Raw genomic sequence first — 11,908 nt, 5'->3', positions numbered from 1 at the left:
GCTTTACCCTACCCTCAATTTGGTCTAGGTGTCGTCTGAGTCCAGCGTGCTCATTGAATGAAGAGATAGGAGAAGGTATTCGGTTTCACAATCAGTTTATTACATAGTACAAGAATAAAGCTTAACAGAGCTCTGGTTCAGTCGTCAGTTCATAGGTCACCTGCTCGGTGAGCTATTCCCCCAGACTCTCTCTTACCGTCCAGTCTCTTCTGTTTATATAGATCAACATTGTTACACTGAACAAGAGTTGGCTTTCTCTGATAGGCTCCTTGCCTAAGATTTATCTCAAGCAATTTCCTGCTCTGCAATGATATATGGTGTAGACCTCCTATCTTAATCCCCAAGACCAGAACATTCTGTTGTTTTAATCAACACCTTCCATGTATCCTTATGACTCCTCATTCCTACGCAAGTGGTTTATTTATTTTATTTGTCTCTGACATTCTCAGTCATGGTACTATTATCACTTATCCTTGCAATACACTTATCTTCCTGTCCCCCTGGCCTGTTTCAGAATAAATCACTGTCCCAATAGTTCCTCTAACCTCATCCTGTCTAACTTCTCCTATCTGCTATCCTGTTACTCCCATGTGTGTTTTTGATGTTTTCTCTCCGGTCTTGTGCTTTACAATTAGGAGTGTAACCTTGGGGATGAAAGCATTCTCTCTCTTTGTATTTGGAGGCAGCAACTTCTACACATACTATAATCAGCCAACTTTTCTTCATACTGTTTTTTCTTTGGCTTGGCTTCGCGGACGAAGATTTATGGAGGGGGTAAAAAGTCCACGTCAGCTGCAGGCTCGTTTGTGGCTGACAAGTCCGATGCGGGACAGGCAGACACGGTTGCAGCGGTTGCAGGGGAAAATTGGTTGGTTGGGGTTGGGTGTTGGGTTTTTCCTCCTTTGCCTTTAGTCAGTGAGGTGGGCTCTGCGGTCTTCTTCAAAGGAGGTTGCTGCCCGCCAAACTGTGAGGCGCCAAGATGCACGGTTTGAGGCGTTATCAGCCCACTGGCGGTGGTCAATGTGGCAGGCACCAAGAGATTTCTTTAGGCAGTCCTTGTACCTTTTCTTTGGTGCACCTCTGTCACGGTGGCCAGTGGAGAGCTCGCCATATAACACGATCTTGGGAAGGCGATGGTCCTCCATTCTGGAGACGTGACCCATCCAGCGCAGCTGGATCTTCAGCAGCGTGGTCTCGATGCTGTCGACCTCTGCCATCTCGAGTACTTCGACGTTAGGGATGAAAGCGCTCCAATGGATGTTGAGGATGGAGCGGAGACAACGCTGGTGGAAGCGTTCTAGGAGCCGTAGGTGGTGCCGGTAGAGGACCCATGATTCGGAGCCGAACAGGAGTGTGGGTATGACAACGGCTCTGTATACGCTTATCTTTGTGAGGTTTTTCAGTTGGTTGTTTTTCCAGACTCTTTTGTGTAGTCTTCCAAAGGCGCTATTTGCCTTGGCGAGTCTGTTGTCTATCTCGTTGTCGATCCTTGCATCTGATGAAATGGTGCAGCCGAGATAGGTAAACTGGTTGACCGTTTTGAGTTTTGTGTGCCCGATGGAGATGTGGGGGGGCTGGTAGTCATGGTGGGGAGCTGGCTGATGGAGGACCTCAGTTTTCTTCAGGCTGACTTCCAGGCCAAACATTTTGGCAGTTTCCGCAAAGCAGGACGTCAAGTGCTGAAGAGCTGGCTCTGAATGGGCAACTAAAGCGGCATCGTCTGCAAAGAGTAGTTCACGGACAAGTTTCTCTTGTGTCTTGGTGTGAGCTTGCAGGCGCCTCAGATTGAAGAGACTGCCATCCGTGCAGTACCGGATGTAAACAGCGTCTTCATTGCTGAGGTCTTTCATGGCTTGGTTCAGCATCATGCTGAAGAAGATTGAAAAGAGGGTTGGTGCGAGAACACAGCCTTGCTTCACGCCATTGTTAATGGAGAAGGGTTCAGAGAGCTCATTGCTGTATCTGACCCGACCTTGTTGGTTTACTGTGGCTGTTATTTAATTGCATTAATATTTCCCTTAAACCATATAATTGAAGTAAATAGTAAGTTGTTACATAGTAATGGATTAATGAATACATAATGAATAGTACATAGGCATTTTTTTTTAAATTTTTCACACCATAAATCACATTAGCCATGATATACACTATTTCTTTTTCACACGTATACAGTGACTTTTTCTCCCCCCCCCCTTTCCTCCCAAACCACCCCCCCACCCCCCCACTCTCATCCATTTTAGGTATACAATCTAGGTTGCATTAAGCCAGTCAGACAATGTTGTCATTCAACAAAATTACACCAGAAATTCTACTGAGTCCATTCTTTTCTTTCCTTCTCCTTCCATCAACTTAGGTAATGTTTGTCCCCGGTAGGTTTTCGCTATTGTATTTAATGTAAGGCTCCTATACTTGTTCGAATATTTCAATATTATTTCTTAACCTATATGTTATTTTTTCTAATGGAATACATTTATTCATTTAAATTTAGTAGCTTCTTCCTTTTAATTTGGTTATGTATTCCATTAATATTTAAAGACATATAGTTCAGCGTAGCCCTTTTATATTTTGTTTATCTTCTTTCCGTTTTTCCATCATTACCTTTCCTCCTTTTCCATTTCTGTTTTCTTATTTTCAACTCTTTATAAGACAACATTCCTACAACATCCAACATTTTCCTTATACTCCTATTTCTATCTTATTTATCCCCAATCTCCCCTTCACCTCCTGAGTTGTCCTTTATCCCTTGTCGGACAACCACATCTCCCCTCTCCATTTGGATTTGCGAATCCACTCGCAAGCGTCAACTGATTTTGCAGTGACCGCTATTTCCCCCCACCCCGCCTCCCCCAGAAAAGATTTCACTTTTCATATGTCACAAAGGTCACTCTTTTAATTCCCTCCTTATTCTCTCTATTCCATTACCTTCCCTTATTAATTCTTGTCTATACTATCTATATTTTCCTCTAAGTACAGATACATTCATGTATGCTCATTGTCTCTATTCACTCTTATACCTCTTTACCCGCATACATATCAATCGTGATCATTTTTACTCTCATTACCAGTCTTCATCCCTCAGTCTATTTTTGTCTTTACCCACATACATATCAATCGTGATCATTTTAACTCTCATTACCCGTCTTCCTCCCTCAGTCATTTTTGTAATTGTTCTGCAAATTTTCGTGCTTCTTCTGGATCCGAGAATAGTCTGTTTTGTTGTCCTGGAATAAATATTTTCAATACCGCTGGGTGCTTTAGTATAAATTTATACCCTTTCTTCCATAAAATCGCCTTTGCTGTATTGAACTCTTTTCTCTTCTTTAGGAGTTCAAAACTTATATCTGGATAAATGAAGATTTTTGGTTTGTTGCCCTCTCTTACTTTTTCCATTGTCTTCTCCAGTACTTTTTCTCTTGTAGTATATCTTAGGAATTTTACTACAATAGATCTTGGTTTTTGTTGTGGTTGTGGTTTAGAGGCCAATACTCTATGTGCCCTTTCTATTTCCATTTCTTGCTGTAGTTCTGGACATCCTAGGGTCTTAGGGATCCACTCTTTTATAAACTCCCTCATATTCTTGCCTTCTTCATCTTCCTTAAGGCCCACTATCTTTATGTTATTTCTTCTGTTATGGTTTTCCATTGTATCTATTTTTTGAGCTAGTAGTTCTTGTGTTTCTTTAGTTTTTTTATTAGATTTCTCCAATTTCTTTTTTAAGTCTTCTACCTCCATTTCTGCTGCTACTGCCCGCTCTTCCATCTTGTCCATTTTCTTTCCCATTTCTGTTAAGGTCATCTCCATTTTATTTATTTTCTCTTCTGTGTTACCAATGAGTTACTTTAGTAGATTGTGTCTAGCCAATGTATTAAATATATTGCATTACTCTACTTTGTACGCAGAATCTTTGCCCCTACATAATCACCACCTTTGCTGTCTATTCATCAAGATGTGGAGGGTGTGGCAGGATCTTTTAGTCATAGCTTGTTAGATCTCCAAACAATCAGGAGCTCAGCAACACTAACCATGTTGATTGGAAGGTCCTTCCAGAGGTACAGTGCTGCCAGAGCTCACTGAAGTGCCACTCCATCATCTCATGGGGTCGCTCTGAGGCAACTCCGGGTGATGGACCCCCCCCCCCCAAGCCGGAGCACTATTCTTGACATATAAGGTACCTGCTTCTTCCACTTCCAGTCATCCTCCTTTCTCGACCTACCATTCACTCTCAATTATACAACACCAAATACAATATGGCGGACACCAAGGTCAGGTCTCACGAGACCTCCTTGTCACTGTTTTTGGTGTGTGCCGGCACCTAAAAAATTAGCACTGCACCCCTGGGTCCTTCTACCACTAGGCATTGAGGGTCTAGACCAGTGGTTCTCTATCCTTTTCTTTCCACTCACATACCATTTTAAGTATTCCCTATGCCATAGGTGCTCTGTGGTTAGTAAGGGATTACTTAAGCAGAATCCCTAAAGTAATGTGAGGGGAAAGAAAAATTTTGAAAACCACTGTTTTAAACGTACCCAATTGACTCGTTATATGCATAGTTTCATAACTCCAAAGGAAATGGGCCAGTGAGAATTTATCTCAAGCAAAATATTTCAGTAACAATTGGGTCTAGAGCAGTGATTCTCAACCTTCCCTTCCCACTCACATACCACCTTAAGTAATCCCTTACTAATCGCAGAGCACTGATGGCATAGGGATTACTTAAAGTGGTATGTGAGTGGAAAGAAAAAGGTTGAGAGCCACTGGTCCAGACTCTCAAACATGAGAAACGAACCATTCAGGTGGTAATAGTGCTCTGAGTACAGAAAGCACTCACACAATGTTTTCGACAACTAATAACATTATGATTGAATAGCTTTACGAATGTAAAAGGAGCCATGCAGTTTGTTTTTGTATTTCCTCTATGTATTTCTCTGAATAAAATTTTTACTTTGATAAAATACCCTTCATGCAGAATACTTACCAATGCTAATGGCCAGAATAAGGAAGATCTTCAGAAAGAAGCAGAAAGGGAAAATTTAGCCTTTGGGTGTGCTGAATACAGCTGGTATGAGTAATACAGTGGAAAGAGAAGTTTTCTGGAGCACATGTTCCTCTTGGCTAGGTTGAGGGAGGAGCTGCTTGATGCAATGGAAAAGAGAAGTTATCATAGATTTTTTATTTTATTTGGGGGTATGGGGAAAAGTGCTCATCCTCCGACACTGGCATGTGTACCCATATAATTGTAACAAGATTGTGGTTAGTGACTTGAATGTTAAAAATGCGGCTTATATAGCAGATCTAGGAGGTTGATATCTTGCATGGAAGAGTGTTGCACAGGAACCGGGACTTTAACCCTTGTTGTCACACAGTACCGAAGTAGGCCTTTCAGCCCATCATGTCCATGTTGGCTCTTTCACCCAGCTACACCATTTGACTACATGAGGACCATGTCCTTCTGTGTCTTGCCCATTTATATTTCTGTCTAAATGTCCCTTAACCATTATTAAATGGGCATCATTCCACCAGAACCAGAATCAGAATTTATTCTCGCGACGTGACAAAATTTGTTGCTTTTTGGCAGCATCACTGTGCAAACATTTACAAAATAAATGAAAATAGTGCAAGAAAAAGAAAAAGTTAAAAGTAAAGCAGTGTCCGTGGTTCATAGATCATTCAGGGATCTGATGGCAGAGGGGAAGAAGCTGTCCTCGTGCCACTGAGTGTCTGTCTTCAGGCTCCTGTATCTTTTTCCCAATGGTAGCAGAGTGAAGAGGGCATGGCCTGGGTGATGGGGGTCTTTGAGGTTTGAGGCTGCTTTCTTCAGACTCTGCCTCATGTAGAAGTCCTTGATGGAGTGAAGACTGGTGTCAGTGATGCTGCAGGCCGAGTTAACAACCCTCTGGAGTTTTTTTTTCCTGTCCTGAGCATTGACATCTCCATATCAGTCAGGATGCCCATGATCAAATAAAACTTTCCTGCTTGCATTTGATACATATCCCTCTATTCACTTACTACTTGTGTATCTATCAAAAAGCATCTTAAACATTACTATAATGTCTGCCTCCACTACTACTCCTGGCAATCTGTTCACCACCCCTCCCAACACCCCCCCCCCCCCGCGTGTGTGTGTAGAAAAACTTCCACACATATTCTCCTCCAATCTTAAATCTATGTCCTCTTTTATGTGACATATTTATCATGGAAAAAATATTCTGATCCCATTCATCCACTTCTTACTTCCCTTTGTCCCTGCCACTTCTCCTTCACTCAAGCCCATCAACTACTACTTGCCCTTCAATTCTTCTGCCACTCACCCACCCTAAGGGATAATGTTCAGCAACCAATTAAACCACCAATTCCACATCACTGATGGACTAACTTATCAATGTCCCTCATGATTCTATAAACTCCTATCAGCCTCTGAGGCTGCAGGGGAAAACAACGTGTTTGTCCCGCCTCTCCCCATAACTCATACCCACCAACCCAGACACCATCCTGGGAAGGTCACCGTGCTCCTCCCTCTATTCCTCCCCGTCCCACCATTTTGTCTGGGTGCCTATCTACATTTTGCTCATAACTTGATGAGGGGCTCAAGCCCAAAATGTTGGTTATGTATCTTTATCTTTGCTACATAAAGGACACTGTTTGCCCTGCTGAGTTTCTCCAGCACTGGGTTTTTACTTCAGTCACGGAGTCTGCCGACTTTCATATTTGACTACCATCCTGGAAAGTGCCAGGAACAAACATGCATCATTTTTAAATGGATTGAGGTTTCCTGAAATGGTTGAAAACATGTTGCCAATCCAGTAAAAGGGTGACGGATATTTTGAGTTTGTAAGATAATTCAGGACACAGAAATGAAAACTACTGGACCTTTCTGCTGTATTTTATTTCTACTGACGTCGATCAGTGCAGGTAGGAGGCTGGTTTAATGTCTCACCCGAGAAAAAATGTTACTACTGACAAGATCTGAAGTCTTGATACTGGACAAGGAAAGTGGCCTTGATTTATTTGCTCAGAGTTCTGAAGTGGGAACCCAAGGGTTGGGATGCTGTAGTAATGTGTGACTCACTTCCTGACTGCCCAAGACGTTCCAACTCAACACAAGCACCAGCCAGGAATTTGATGAAATATTCTCAGCTTGTCTGGACCACAAGCAGCCCACACTACCCATTACCTGAAACATTCGTTCCCTCCACCACTCTAATTGCAGTGAGAGTATCCTCCACAAAATGCACTGTGGCAACTCACCAACGTTTGGCTGGGCCTAAACCTCTCCATGTGAGGCGCTGCCTCAAGAAGGCAGCCAACATCATAAAGGACCCATCACCCTGGTCACAACCTCTTATCGCTGATAACTTCAAGTAAAAGGGGCAGAAGCCTGAAGTCCGATGCCTCTAGTTCCCAGAACAGTTTATATCTGACAGCTATCAGACTCCTGAATGTCCCCTTTCTGCCCTAACCACAAACACCTCTAGGACCACCAAAAGATCTGGCTTCACTATTGAAAAATCACTTTTTATTCTTGCACCAACTAAAAATGTGAGTATTTATCTATCCATTCTTTTATGCTTCTTTTCTCTTTTTCTATCTTGAATTGTACTTATGAATATAACTATAAACTCTCATTACTCAATACAATTGTTTAATATGTTTATATTTATCCCCACTAAGCCATTTCAACTCATCCTTTCACAGATATTCCCTGTGTTCTATACTTCTGTCCTGAAAATCCAGTTGCATCTCCTTCCTTTCCAGTTCTGATGAAGGGTTTTCAGAACCAAACCATTGGCAGTTTGTCTTTCCACAAATACTGACTGACCTTTTGCTTTTCTAGCATTGGCTGTCTGTGATTCGAAATGTTGCAAGTGGGTTAGTGACAATGGTAATTGGGTTTATGGTATTTCTGGTAATACCATTTGGCTAATTCACAGCTTTTCTTGCAACAGAGTCTTTCACATCCTCATGTGGAGCCAGTCGGATGGTACAGTACTTAAGCCAGCAGGGCAATCTTCTCTACTGCAGCCACACTTATGCAATCAGGCCTATGGCATGGGATGTGTGCTTTCACCCTTCTGATTCAGAGCAAACAAGGTGACCACACTGATGGGTCTAACTCAAGGCTATTCCTTCCTTCACAGGATGAGGGCATTGCAGGCAAAGGCAGCATTCATTGCACCTGGGCTGAATGGTTTGCCAGGCCATTTCAAAGTCAACCATATTGCTGAGAACCTGGAGATCAATCAGCTGCAGGGGCAGATTTCCTTCACAAGACGTCATTAATGAACTGGATGGGTTTTTACCACAGTCGGAGACTTTATTCCCTGGAGTGTAGATGATTGAGGGGAAATTTGATAGTTATATAAAGTTCTGAGGGGTATAAATGGAGTAAATGCAAGCAGGCTTTTCCCACTGAGGTTAGGTGAGACAAAAACTAGAGGACATGGGTTAACGGTGAAAGGTGTGATGTTTAGGGGGAATTTCTGCACGTTGTGAAAGTGGTGAGAGCGAGGAACGAGCTGCCAGCTGAAGTGGTGAATGCAGGCTCCACTTTGACATTTAAAAAATTTTTTGACAGGTTCATGGATGGGAGTGGTCAATGGACTTGGGTGCAGGTCAATGAGACTAGCCAGAATAATTCGACACAGATTAGATGGGACAAAGGGCCTGTTTGTGTGTTATAGTGTTCTACTGTTTCAATGGCTTTATTGTCCCTGCTACTTATACCATATTTTTAAATAAAAATACTGACTTTTTTTGATAAACTGAATTTAAATTTAGGTTATTAGCCTAGTAATGTAATCACTATGCTACCATAATCTTTAGTTACATTTCAACTAATCCCCAGATAAGTTACTTATTCTGCCACACTGGCTTTCGAAATAACTTTAATTGTTTCTACTCTGATTAACACCCCATGACCGTTTGGCCCATCATACCCATGTTGGCTCTAATAAAGATGTGGGGACTCATTCTGGCTTTCAGTTTTAGTCTCATGGCACATCTAGTGTCTAGTTCGATAATTTATAAACATGATGAGAGTTCCTACCTCCAAAATTCTTTCAGAGTTGCATACTTCATTGGATGAAGCAGAAGTTTCCTCCTCTCCCCTGCAAACCTCATACCAAATAACTTAGTTCCTTGCTCTCTGGTTAGTCAACTCAGTGGCAGTTTCCTCTAGCCTTTTCCAATTTATATCCACTTCAATTAAATCTTCCCTCATCAACCTCTGTTCTAAAAAAGACAGACATTACATCTCCAATCCTAGCAATATTCTTGGAAACCTTCTATGAACCCCGTCATGCTGCACCTTCTTGATGCTAATTGATCTTTCTTTCATTGTACTCCTACCCTCTTTCAATGTGCTCTTTGCTGTTGATGCACCATCTATAATCACAATAGACTGGAGTGGTGAAACTGATAGGCTTTTATTAACCATAGACTGGAACAGCCGTCTATCGCATTGATTGATCAAAGCAGAGTGAACTGGGGAGCATGCAAAGGGCTATGGGTAGGATCAGTCTCAGGAGGTGTGTCCAGCTGGCAGTAGCCAATCATAGCATTACAGAGGTTTACCACAGCTGTGAGAGATCATCTGTCACTCTGCTTGCCCAAGAACCTTAGGTATTCTGTAACAAATAAATGTACACTTAAAATTGAGGTCCGTCAAGACTTGTCAAGTCCTTCCTGTTACAAGGTTCAAGGTTCATTTTATTGTCATGTTAAATTGTAACATATGCAGTCGTTCCTCGACTTGTGTCTGGGTTACCATCTGGAAGTGTGGATCATTATAGGTGAAATATACTCATCCATGATCCCGACACCCGACCACGGATCCTCACCCCAGCTGCCCACTCACTAGGGCTCCCAACACCTGAATGCCCACCTATCTGAGACCCTGGCGTCCCGTCCACGGATCCTTACTATCCCAACGAACTGACCACAGACTCTCTCCCAACTCCTTGCTGCCTGCCCATCCAAGCTCCCGATGCCCCGATTGCAGATCCTCGCCCCGGCTGCCCACCTACTACTGGAGGTCCCAACGCCCCAACTGCGTAACTGCAGACACTCGCCACAGTGAATCCCGAGCACCAGAGTTCCTGGAACTCACACGTATCTGTGAATGGACGTTATTCAATCGGGCGTACGTCAAGGTATGGCTGTACTTTAACATTTGGCTCCTCCAGCCTCCGCAGCCACACAGACTCCTGTTCGATCCATCGGCAGTCCGAGCTCCAGATCCAAACCTTTCACATGATCAGAAAGCTTTCCGTGGCCAAGGCCCTTTGGGAGCCCTCAGCATCCTCTCAAATCCCAGTTAATTAATCAGAATAATGAGCAGTTCTCGAGCATGACTTAACTAATATTTTATACAGTTTTAGCATGACCTTCCTACTCTTCTACTCTTATCTATTTTACTTTGTTTACCCTCACTGGTTTCTGTTTGCATTTTTGCTTTTAGAAGACACTCTCTCCACATTGCTGTCTGACCTGTACAGGACAGAACCTGACCCTTCAGCTCAACACCTCAATGCTAACCTTTTCGCCTTTCTACATTAATCCCATTTGTCCACATTAGGATCATGTCTTTCTATATCTTCCTTGTTTAAGCGTCTGCCTAAATGTCGAAGGTTCCCCGTTGAGAATGTCTGCTTTAGAAACTGACACAGCAACAGGTTTCCATTGATGTAAATATCTCAGATGAGCAGAACAGAGACACAAGAGTCATGGACCTGAGCAGCATGAAACAGGCCTAACTCATTCATAATTTCCAGGTTGGCATTCTGGGCTACAAGCCCGCATTTGGTCCATATGATTCTAAAGCCCTTCCTGTCCATAAACCTGTCCAAATTCCGTTGATCAAATTGATTTATCAGATTATGAGGCATAGATAGGGTGGACAGCCAGCACCTTTACCCCAGGGTGACAATACCACAGGGCATCTATTTAAGATGAGTGGAAGAAAGTTTAGGGGAGTCCTCAGAGGTAAGATTTTTACACAGAGAATAGTGGAGGCCTGGAATGCTTTGCCAGGAGCAGTGATGGAGGCTGGTACAATTGGAACATTTAAAAGAGTCTTCGTTTGACACAAGGATGCAAGAAAAATAAAGGGTCATAGGTGTGAGGTAGGGAAGGGTTAGATTGTGTGGAGTAGGTTTATATAGGTGGCCCAAAAGCCATGTTCTTTTTAAAGTTCACATTTATTGACATCATATATAACCCTAAGATTCTTTTACCTGCGAGCCAGGCAGAATTTCTACTTTTATTTTTCTGTGCTGTAATGTTCTACATTCTATGTTTTAAATCAAGTGATTAGCAAGAGAATAAAGTAGCAAGCCAAGATGATATTGGACAGCATATCTGTCCCCTTTCTCTCTGCCCTTGAGGGAACAGAAAGAAGCTAGAGAGGGACTCAGTGGGTCAGAGAAATGGATGGTTAATGTTTTGGGTTGAGACTCCTGCTCTTGTCCTGTTTCTTTCCTTCATCAGTTTGATGTCAGTTTATCTGGATCTGTTAGTGTACCAGAATAATAGAAGAAGGGTTTGAATGAGGGACCTGCTGATGCAGACCTAACTCAAGAATGGCCATAATGAACCAGAGCAAACCTGTTAAACTGGAAATATTTGCATAAAAGCCATTCAAGGGTAAGAAAATCGCCCTTTGCTGGTAAAGCACAGCACAGCACAATGGTTTATCAGAGTTTACACCCAACTCAAACTGATCTAATGGAAATGGTCATGTATATTAGACTTCCAATCTGTGTCCATGGACCTCTAAAAATTAGGGACTAGTTAGAAAAGATAGTTTGGAAGGCCTGAGGAGATTTCCTTTACTATCCAAGGCACAGAAGATAAGAAACACATGTCAGGACCAGCCATTCTCAATCGATCCCTATGGCACCCCTCTCCGAGA

Source organism: Narcine bancroftii, chromosome 6 (assembly GCF_036971445.1).
Source record: "Narcine bancroftii isolate sNarBan1 chromosome 6, sNarBan1.hap1, whole genome shotgun sequence".
Lineage (NCBI taxonomy): Eukaryota > Metazoa > Chordata > Chondrichthyes > Torpediniformes > Narcinidae > Narcine > Narcine bancroftii.
This window is presented reverse-complemented; position numbering follows the sequence as displayed.